Source organism: Amblyraja radiata, chromosome 8 (genome assembly GCF_010909765.2).
Source record: "Amblyraja radiata isolate CabotCenter1 chromosome 8, sAmbRad1.1.pri, whole genome shotgun sequence".
NCBI classification, from domain to species: Eukaryota; Metazoa; Chordata; class Chondrichthyes; order Rajiformes; family Rajidae; genus Amblyraja; species Amblyraja radiata.
Genome location: NC_045963.1, coordinates 35668303 through 35679187, shown reverse-complemented (window position 1 = coordinate 35679187; position 10885 = coordinate 35668303). Strand labels below are relative to the sequence as shown.

General features: G+C 44.2%; 1 non-coding gene across 1 annotated transcript; it reads right to left on the bottom strand.

Moving 5' to 3' along the window:
* Positions 1-363: 363 nt before the first annotated feature.
* Positions 364-555, bottom strand: LOC116976549. The gene has a single exon (XR_004412967.1). It is a non-coding gene; the product is annotated as a U2 spliceosomal RNA (small nuclear RNA).
* Between the last annotated feature and the right edge of the window lie 10330 nt (positions 556-10885).

Sequence of the window (10885 nt, the reverse complement as noted above, 5' to 3'; positions counted from 1 at the left end):
ATATATAATATGTTTAAGTCAATTCATATTGGCATTAAGTATTACAAGCTCAGTAACACATCAGGACACATAAGATGTTACTCAAAACAGGTGGAAGTGTACAACCATAATCCTTCCTGCCGATAAATTCCATGATAACACTACAGATTAATCCATTTGCCCCCATATTACAGGTATGGAGATAGTTTTGAACACTAGTATCTCAGCTCATAGGAAAGGTACAAAGTTCAGTAGCTGGTAATGCTGCTATATCCCAATTACTTTGCTACGTAGTTGATTGGTGGTTAATGCACCATGACTGATAGTCTTAATGAATACCAGATAACAACGTTGTGGATGGTCAACGTAAATATCTGGATATATATTTTGTGCACCGTTCCCAGAGGCACTGCAATACTGGGTCGATGCGTGGAGTGGACGGAGCAAGCCCCTATTCCATCTCCCTGTTCCAAAATTCAATTTAATATATGGTCCCTAGATAAGGGACGTATCAGATTATTAAACTGATAAGAACAGATACTACACTTGATCTTAGCCAAAAGGCCGAGAAGCGATGCAGCTAAAGCTGTATCCAAGGATAGTTTGTCGTTAATATATAGACATGCCATGACGGAATGTTTCTAAGTGTCAGGGCTAGTTGATTCTGGATAACTTTGACTTAAATGCCGCAACGCTCATCATGGTTACTCCATCCAGGTAATTGCGGTATATCCGAAACTTATATGAGAAGGTACTGAATAGTGTGCATTTTCAAGGTCGATGTCTACCATAAAGTATCCTTGGATCCATGGTAGTAGTTACAAATCCCATGAATGGGTATACCTGGTGAAATACTCAAGTGGTTTATCAACGATGGTGCGACATTCAACATCGTGGGAGGGTAGACCACTTGGGGTGCTTGCTGAATTGGTGGCAAGATACTAATTCTATTCCCCTTGTATTTATTTTTTGGTATATAACTACCAAGAGTGATAGCTTCCTAACCAGGCGTGATTCATCCGCCCCTTGTTAGTACAACCCTTAACCTTTATGTGATGGTAGGAACCATACTTATCTGTCTTCATTGTTGTTTTCTTCGGTTTCTGGTTCCTTGTTCTTGTAGGGACGATGTTTGTTGGGGGGTGGCGCATTTTCCCCTGGGGCCTGCTCTGGGCCGTGGCCTAAAATGCTACGGGTTTGGCATGCAGGCCCCGAGCTTTCACCAGTACCATGAGGTAGACGCCCCTGGTGGACACGTAGAGGTACTGCTGTCTGGTTTAGTGTGGTGCTCATTCCAGACTCTGCCCTCTTGTGCCGAATAGTTTGAACACTTCGTCCAGTTTTTTAGGACTGGTTTGGTAAGTGCCAGGTAGCAGGATCTGTGCTTGTGAGGTCGGCGTTCTCATAGTCCTGTTAATTTCATAGATTGAGGGCAGGTTTGTGAGTTCATTTCAGAAGTTATGAGGTATACCGTTGAACAGTAGGGTCAGGTGTTTTGCCATACTACCCTTCCCTTCTGGAATGAGCAGGTGGACATGATAGCCGACGTCAAGGTACCAAATGCATTTTTAAAATATTTAGGTTAAATGCGCTGCTCAATGTATCCCCCAATAATGACGGGCACTTTGAGTAAATGCAATTTAGGGGAGGCGTGATAAAACCAACGCCTCATGGCTACCTGTCTTGGAGAGGTTTTTTGGAAAAGACAGGTAGTAAGCTGGCCATCAGTTGAGACTGAAAAGCCATCTCGCTAGTGGTGGAGCCACATAGCGGCCACACCCAGCAGCTCTTCCTGATCCTGTACCTCAAGCATACTCCCGATATTGTTCAGCCAGTGACCCCTCTTCATGACCAGCCCAGCCACTGGTCACCCCAAAGCTAACCACACTAAGGAGGAAGCGATGGGCAGTGCCTAGGCACTGTGGAGGGTATGCCTGAACCCTCCAGCGAGACTGCCCCTCACGTAGCGTGTCTCGCAGGAGCTCCTGCTCCAGGAGCCGCTCCAGCGGCTCAGGCGGCTGTCTCTCTCCCATGCGGGTGGAGAGACGTCCTCTCCGACAAGTCGGAAGCCACCGGCCGGATGCCTCTTCGGATGGCTGAACATCCAGCCCGCAGCTCAGGCACTAGCGGGACTGGCTTCGGCGCGGCGTGGGGATAGCGGAACGCCCGGTAAATGTTCCTACCGCCTTCTTCTGGAGCTTTTGTGCCTTGTAGTAGCGAGAGCGCCCCTCAAGCCGCGCGTCTCGCAGGCACCTTGACCGAGAGCCGCTCCAGCGGCTTAGGCGGCTCTCTCTCCCCCCGTGCGGGTGGAGAGACGTCCCGTCCCAAATCGGGAACACCTGCCGGATGCCTCTTCGGGTGGCTATACATCCAGCCCGCTATCGGGCTGGCCTCGGCACGGTGTCGGGGAATTACGGAACACCGGGTCGCTCCTACCGCCTGTTGCTGCCCCCCTTCCCCCCGACGGGAAACGTTCCTCCTCGAACGGGGGACAGTTTTGTTCCAGAGCCTTTCTGTTGCGGGAGAGCATAACTCCCGCTGCCGCTGTTGCACTGCTGGCGTAATGCCGCGCCTGCGCACTGAGCGGGTTCTTCACGTAGTCACTCACGTGACTCCGAAGTAAAATTTACAATTTTTATTTAAGCCAATTAACCGACAAACCCTATTTTCTTTTGGAGTGTGGATGGAAACCGGTGCACCCAAGCAAAAACCACGGTCACAGGGAGAACATACAAACTCCATACAGACAGCACCCATAGTCAGGATTGGACCTGAGTCTCGGGCACTGTAAGCAGCATCTTTACCTGTCCCAACCTGATGGTTGATGGGAAGAAGCTGTTCTTGAACCTGGAGGTCACAGATCAAATCTGGAACCCTGGAGCTGTGAGGCATCAGGACAAATCGCTGAACAACTGTGCTGCTTTGATAGTTCCATCATTTGAGACACATATCCACACATCTTTTGGAAAATACACAAAGTGCTGGAGTAACTCAGGCATTGTATATTTTACTATTTGAGATATCTTGAATGAAAACGTCTGATGGCGTGTAAAGGTCTCCATATGGGACCTGATGGGAATGATTTCATCAAATGAAATATTTACGACTGGAAAGCTTATCTTCCAGTACAATTTAAATGGAATTTCATTAATGAATTCTAGGAAATGTATTTTGGCCCAGCCCAGAGAGATGAGTAATGGAATAAAACACTTTTTATAATTTTATAATGTAGTTAGTATGTAGTTAATGTGCCAAATCTCTTGGCACATAAACTAGAATCTTAATTGCATATATAGAGTCAATACTGAATGATAGCCTTAGCAATTCAGGGAATAATAATGACTAACATTCCAGTTTAATTTTGTTTGCTGTTGTGTAGGACTCCATCATCTTTCAAATAAACAAGAGTGAGGAACAGTAGCATCAACTTTAAAAGTTATGCATTCAAATGGGACAAGTGAAAATGAATTGCTAAGAATTAATAAACTGACTGAAAATTATGTTTCAAAGTTGACTGCCCACAATGTGAATACATTATAAATTTGCCATTTTCCATCCCCCGCTCCCACCCTTGACAAGAGTCAATGCTCCAGTTCCTCGCCTGTCATCATGTTTCTGCCAGGATGCCTGATGTTCAATGTTCGCAAGGTGGGAAAAGGTTCAAAGAAAATGAATTATATTTGGAGGTTTGGCGAGGGTAGGAATTTGTGGCCAAAACTCTGAAAAAACAATGTTTCCTCTTAATTTTTACTTCATTCAAAAATTCAGTGTGTGGAGAGCAGCAGATGAAGGAAAACCCTAGCCAGATCCTCGGTAGCTAGATCCTACCTGTTTCCCATTTCTCTTCATAAATTCATTTTCATAAGTTCTGGGAGCAGAATTAGGCCATTCGGCCCATCAAGTCTATTTCGCCAATCAATCATGGCTGATCTATCTGTCCCTCTCAACCCCATTATCCTGCCTTCTCCCCATAATCTCTGAACTTCTGTAAATCTCCAACTTCAAAATATCCTAATGACGGCCTCCACAGCTTTCTATGGCAATGAATTCCACAGATTTACCTCTCTTCCAGTAGTGTGAGACCTGGATTTAACTGTCACACACACTGCTTGGTTCTGAGAAAAAGTGTAGCATTGTATCTTATGGCAGTCTCAAGATTGACCCAGACAAAGATGCCAAATGGGATATGCTCTCTTTAAAATGTTCCTCAAAAACAGCAGAAAACGGTTTATACGTGTTTTTAAAGTGTCAAACTCTAGCAACTGAGGCAGCACTCTGACATCCTGAATTCTGCCTTTCATTAGCCTTATGGCCCCAAGTCAGGATAATGCATTGACTGTGAAGTTTGTCCACCTCTGGAATACATAGAACATCGAATAATACAGGACAGAAAAAGGCCCTTCATCCCCACAATGTCTGTGCTGAACATGATGCCAAATTAAACTAATCTAATCTGGTTGCACATGATCCATATCCCTCCATTCCCTGCACATCCATGTACCCATCTAACAGTCTATTAAACACCACTATTGTATCTGTTTCCACCACCATCCCTGGCAATGTGTTCCAGGCATTCAACTCTTTCTGTGTTAAAAACTGCCCCAAAAATCTCCTTTAAAGTTGCCCCATCGCACCTTAAAGCCATGCCTTCTGGTCTTTGCTATTTCCATTCTGGGACAAAAGATTCTAACTGTCAACCCTATCCATGCCTCCCATGTTTTTGCATACTTCTGCTAGGTCTCTGCTAAACTCTGACACTATGGAGAAAGCAATCTGAGTTTGTACAATGCCTCCTTATAGCGCAGACTCTGTAAAGATAGGGATTATTCTAGTAAACATCTTCTTCACCCATTCCAAAGCATTCACATCCTTCCTGTTTAGGAAGGAACTGCAGATGCTGGGGTTTGAACCGAAGATAGACACAAAGTGCTGGAGTAACTCAGCGGGACAGGCAGCATCTCTGGAGAGAAGGAATGGGTGACGTTTCTGGTCGAGACCCTTCAGCTTCAATACTTCAATTGCGGCTACACCAAAGTTATATAAAGCTATAACATGACTTACTGACTCTTTTACTCAATGCCCCAACCGATGAAGGCAATCATACCATATGCCTTCCTTGAAATGTCAGAGGTGGACACATGAATATGCAGGGTTTGAAAGGATATGGATTGTGTGCAGGCAGAAGGGATTAGTTTAATTTGGAATCATGGTTTGGCACAGACATAGTGGGCCAAAGGTCTGTTCCTCTGTTGTACTGATCTATGCCCCTGTTTTATATCTTAGTGGAAGACAGACCCTTCAGCAGGAAAATAGGTTGAAGGAACTGGAAGTAACATAGTTGACTTTCAGTAGGCTTTCGACAAGGTCCCACATAAGAGATTAGTATGCAAACTTAAAGCACACGGTATTGGGGGTCCAGTATTGATGTGGATAGAGAACTGGCTGGCAGACAGGAAGCAAAGAGTAGGAGTAAACAGGTCCTTTTCAGAATGGCAGACAGTGACCAGTGGGGTACCGCAAGGCTCAGTGCTGGGAGCCCAGCTATTTACAATTTATATTAATGATTTGAACGAGGGAATTGAATGCAACATCTCCAAGTTTGCGGTTGACACGAAGCTGGGGGGCAGTGTTAGCTGTGAGGAGGATGCTATGAGGCTGCAAGGTGACTTGGATAGTTTGGGTGAGTGGGCAAATGCATGTCGCAGCGGCCTCTTAAGAATGTCTGTCTGTCTTTTTGTTATTTTTTGTCCCGTTTTAATGTAGTTATTATTTATTTTTTTGATGGGGTATGTGTGTGTGTGTGTGTGTGTGTGTGTGTGTGTGTGTGTGTGTGTGTGTGTGTGTGTGTGTGTGTGTGTGTGTGTGTGTGTGTGTGTGTGTGTGTGTGGGGGGGGGGGCGGGGGGGAAACTTTTAAAATCTTTCCCCTGCACGGAGAACCCGAGCTTTTCCCTGTCGGGTCTCCGTTGTCATTGGGGCTGCAACGTGGAGCGGCCTCCAGAAGGAACGACCTGTCGCGGAGCTGCGAACCTACTCACCATCATGGAGCTGGCTGAGTCCGGAGTGGGTGGAGCTGTGGTGGCACGCTGCTGTGACCTGACCCCCGGAGATTCGGAGGCTTACCGCAGGTCTGGCAGACAGTAATATCGGGAGCCCGCGGGTCCCTGTTGGGAGACCGCTTTTCGGGGCTTCCGCAACGGCGACTTCTCCTGCCCGAGTCACGGGGTCGAGGAGTGCCTGGAGCGGGGCCTTACATCATCGCCCGGCGTGGCTTCAACGGCTGCGGGACTTTGCTAGCGCCCGCCGGGGGCTCCAACAACAAGACCCGGAGCGTGGCCTTGCATCACCCGGCGTGGCGTTAATGGCCGCGGGACAATTGCCATCGCCCGCCGGGGGCTTTGACTCTGACATCGGGAGGGGAATGGGGAGTGCAGCGGAGAGATAAGTTTTTTTGCCTTCCATCACAGCGAGGAGGAGATGCGCTGTGTTGGATGTCTGTGTAAATTGTGTTGTGTCTTGGGTCTTTTTTTCTTGTGTGTATGATTGTAGAAACAACATTTCATTTGAGCCTCTATGAGGTTCAAGTGACAAATAAATTGTATTGTGTATTGTGTATTGTATTGTGTGTATTGTATGGCAGATGCAGTATAATGTGGATAAATGTGAGGTTATCCACTTTGGTGGCAAAAACAGGAAAGTAGACTATTATCTGAATGGTGGCCGATTAGGAAAAGGGGAGATGCAACGAGACTTGGGTGTCATGGTACACCAGTCATTGAAAGTAGGCATGCAGGTGCAGCAGGCAGTGAAGAAAGCGAATGGTATGTTAGCATTCATAGCAAAAGGATTTGAGTATAGGAGCAGGGAGGTTCTACTACAGTTGTACAGGGTCTTGGTGAGACCACAGCTGGAGTATTGCATACAGTTTTGGTCTCCTAATCTGAGGAAAGACATTCTTGCCATAGAGGGAGTACAGAGAAGGTTCACCAGACTGATTCCTGGGATGTCAGGACTTTCATATGAAGAAAGACTGGATAGACTCGGCTTGTACTCGCTAGAATTTTGAAGATTGAAGGGGGATTTTATAGAAACTCACAAAATTCTTAAGGGGTTGGACAGGCTAGATGCAGGAAGATTGTTCCCGATGTTGGGGAAGTCCAGAACAAGGGGTACAGTTTAAGGATAAGGGGGAAGTCTTTTAGGACTGAGATGAGAAAAACATTTTCCACACAGAGAGTGGTGAATCTCTGGAATTCTCTGCCACAGAAGGTAGTTGAGGCCAGTTAATTGGCTATATTTAAGAGGGAGTTAGATGTGGCCCTTGTGGCTAAGAGGATCAGGCGGTATGCAGAGAAGGCAGGTACGGGATACTGAGTTGGATGATCAGCCATGATCATATTGAATGGCGGTGCAGGCTCGAAGGCACCTATTTTCTATGTTTCTATGTTTCTATGTCGGAAACAAATAAAATAAAATTTCTATTTGCTCTTAGAAGTATAACAACAGTTCTGGGAATTCCAGGCAATCACAACACTGTTCATACAATTCCATAGCTGATTTAAATTCAATCCATTTAATATCAATTGGGGTAGAACTGTACTCTCCGTTGAATACAGTAAAGGCAGATTGTGGTAATGTATGCACATTAACTCCACTTATGAAATTTGCTTTCATTGAACTTAATGGCTTGAAATTTCAGAAATGGAGTACAATATACACGCATTAATTAATGCCATCATATTATCTGCTTAGCGAGTACAAGAGAGGCCAATTTTTATTCGACATTCTCCGAACAAAATGTGATGAATTTAACAGTGCCCAGAAATCTATAATATTAAAGCTAAATTCAAATGCAACAAAATTAAAGCTTTTCTCATACACAATAGTGTTATTCTAGGATTTAGCATGGAAATAGGCCATTCGGCCCAACTGCTCTGTGACAGCATCCATTCTTCACCTGCATCTCCTTCCAATCTATCCAGCTTCACTTCTAAAGCCTTCTCTTCCTTTCTCCCTCGTGTACATATGAAATATCCACTTGAAGGCATGCACACTGGTTTAGGTGTAGGTTATTTTTACTATCACATGTACTGAGTTGCAGTGAAAAAATGGCGACTATGAAAACAGCAAGATGGTGTAGGAGTGTGGCAAATCTTTGCTAGTCCCAGAGGAGGATCTATTATCCTCTGATACAATGGCTCTACTCTTTTAAATCCCTTTTTCACATAAATCTATCATTATTTCTAGCTGTACTCTATTCTCTTTACAATGCTGAGAAACAATATTCTGCACTCTGATATTTTTCTCTTTGCTTTACCTATTGTAAATGTCATAGTGTCACACAGCACAGAAACAGGCTCTTCAACCCAATTTGTCCATGCTGACCAAGATGCCCCATCTAAACTTGTCTCATTTGCGTTCGGCCCATATCCCTATCTATATTTCCCATCCATAGACATGTCCAAGAGTCTTTTAAATCCAATTATTGTATCTGCTTCACCCACGGCCTCTCAAGAGTCAAGTCAAGAGTGTTTTATTGTCATATGTCCCAGATAGGACACAGAAATTCTTGCTTGCTGCAGCACAACAGAATATGCAAACATAGTATATAGCGGGAGAAAAGCTCATTCCAGATACCTACCACTAAATACATGTATTTGACTTAATTTTATACATGTATAGTGTTACCTGATGTGATTGGATAGCATGCAAAGCAAAAGCTTTTCACTGTACCTCAGTACACATGACAATATAAATCTAAACCTGCACTTAAACTTAAATAACTTTGTTCCATGTTCCAGCACTTAATATTGTAGCACTCGCGCCAGAGACCCGGGTTCGATCCTGACCACGAGTGCAATCTGTACGGAGTTTGTCCATTCTCCCTGTGACCGCGTGGATTTTCTCCGGGTGCTCCGGTTTCCTCCCACACTCCAAAGATATACAGGTTTGTAGGTTAATAGGCTTCAGTAAAAAAAAAAATTAAATTATCCCCAGTGATTGCTGGTTGATTGCTGGTCGGCGCTAATTCGGTGGGTCATAAGGCCTGTTTCCGCGCTGTATCTCTAAAGTCCAAAGTCTAAAAATAGCAAGGAAAAAATGACTGTAAGTTCATTAGTGGCACATGATATTGAAAAAAATATATATATGAATATAAATACTAATTTGTTCCCTTTCTTGATAGTTACTAACTTAACTAACTTAACAATATTGTGATTGTGTAATGAATTTCTTCTCACTGACAGATTTCGGGGATTGACCGTTCAACTTAAAGGGGAATACTTTTGTGAATAAGCCATCCACCAAAATAATTTTAGTGTAGTGTACTGCAGGAAGTATCTTTTCTGAGCCTCTAACACACTGAGCCCTTGGCGATCATCTCCAAGAGCTATACATGTGACCATGAGTCACCGATGCTTGATATGAGTATTGCTGAAAGAGATGTGGTGTGTCAGTGTGTGGTTTTAGTATCAGCACTGACATGTGTACACAGCAATGAGACAGCAGGAATAGCATTTACAGTAACTAAAAAAAACAAATCATATTAACACTTTATATACCTGTCATAAGCTAGTAAAACACATCAATCCGCAATATCTTCAGGAACCTTTGTCAGAAGTAATTATTTGTATTGAGTATTTTTTCAGCCAAATTGCAGTGCAAGAAGTCAATATCCAAACACCTCATATGTTAGTAAGGTTGGTGAATGGATACTTACTGGGTGGAGTAGAGTCCATGACAAGGAGACTAACCTGGACTACACAGCATATTGATTGCACACAGTGCTGGAGTGACTTAGCAGGTCAGTCAGCAGCTCTGGAGGACATGGATAGGTGGAGTTTCAGGTCAGGACCCATGATGAAGAAGGGTCACGACCTGAAACATCACCTCGCCATGTCCCCCAGACATACTGCACTACTAGTTACACAGTCACTTTGTGGGGTTTTTCCATAAACCAGCATCTGCAGTTCGTTGTGTCTCTATATATAGATTGGCTTAGTGAATCAGGTGACATTTCTTGCGGTATGCCAATAATGTCCGTATAAGTCTGTTTTGAAGATACTCTGCAATTATCCGATGCTCCGACAATGCAAAGATAGGTGGAGTTGTAGATAGTTGTGATGGTCGTCATAGATACAGAGGGACATAGATCAGCTGGGAGGTTGGGTGGAGGTAGGTTGGCAGGTGGAACCTAATATACACCAGTGTGATGTAGTACATTTCAGATGGTCTAATCGTGGCAGACATATGCAGTGGGCAGCAGGAACCTGAGAACCATTGATTTACAGAGGGATCATATGCTGCAAGTTGAAAGCTCCCTGAAAATGGTGACACATGTGAATAGGATAGTGTAGGAAGTGTTTGCTTGCTTGTCTTCATCGGCAGAAGTGTGAGAATTGGGGTATCATGTTGCAGCTGCACAAGATTTGGGTTCAGTCACACTTGAGGTATTGTGTTCATTTCTGGGTCACCACACAATGTAGAAAGGATGTGGCCACACTAGAAAATGTGCAGAGGAGATTCACCAAGATGTTGTGGGAATGGAGGGCATTTGTTACAAGGGGAGGTTGGATAGGCTGGAATTGCTCTCAATGGAGCACTGGGGGCTAACGGATAAGTTTATAGAGGTTTACAAAATTATGAGGGTCATAGGTAGAAAAGATGGTCACAATGTTTTTTCCAAGAGTAGAAGCGTCTAAAATTAGAGGAAATCGGTTTCAGGTGAGAGTGGAATGATCTAAATCGGATCTGACAGTGAAGTATTCCTGCCTTGCTGCATTACACCAGCACTTTATGCTTTAACTTTGTAAATCAGCATCTGCAGTTCTATATATAGATTGGCTTAGCAAGTCAAGTGACATTCTTGTGTAATGCCAATAATGTCTGTATGAGACTGTTTTGAAGATA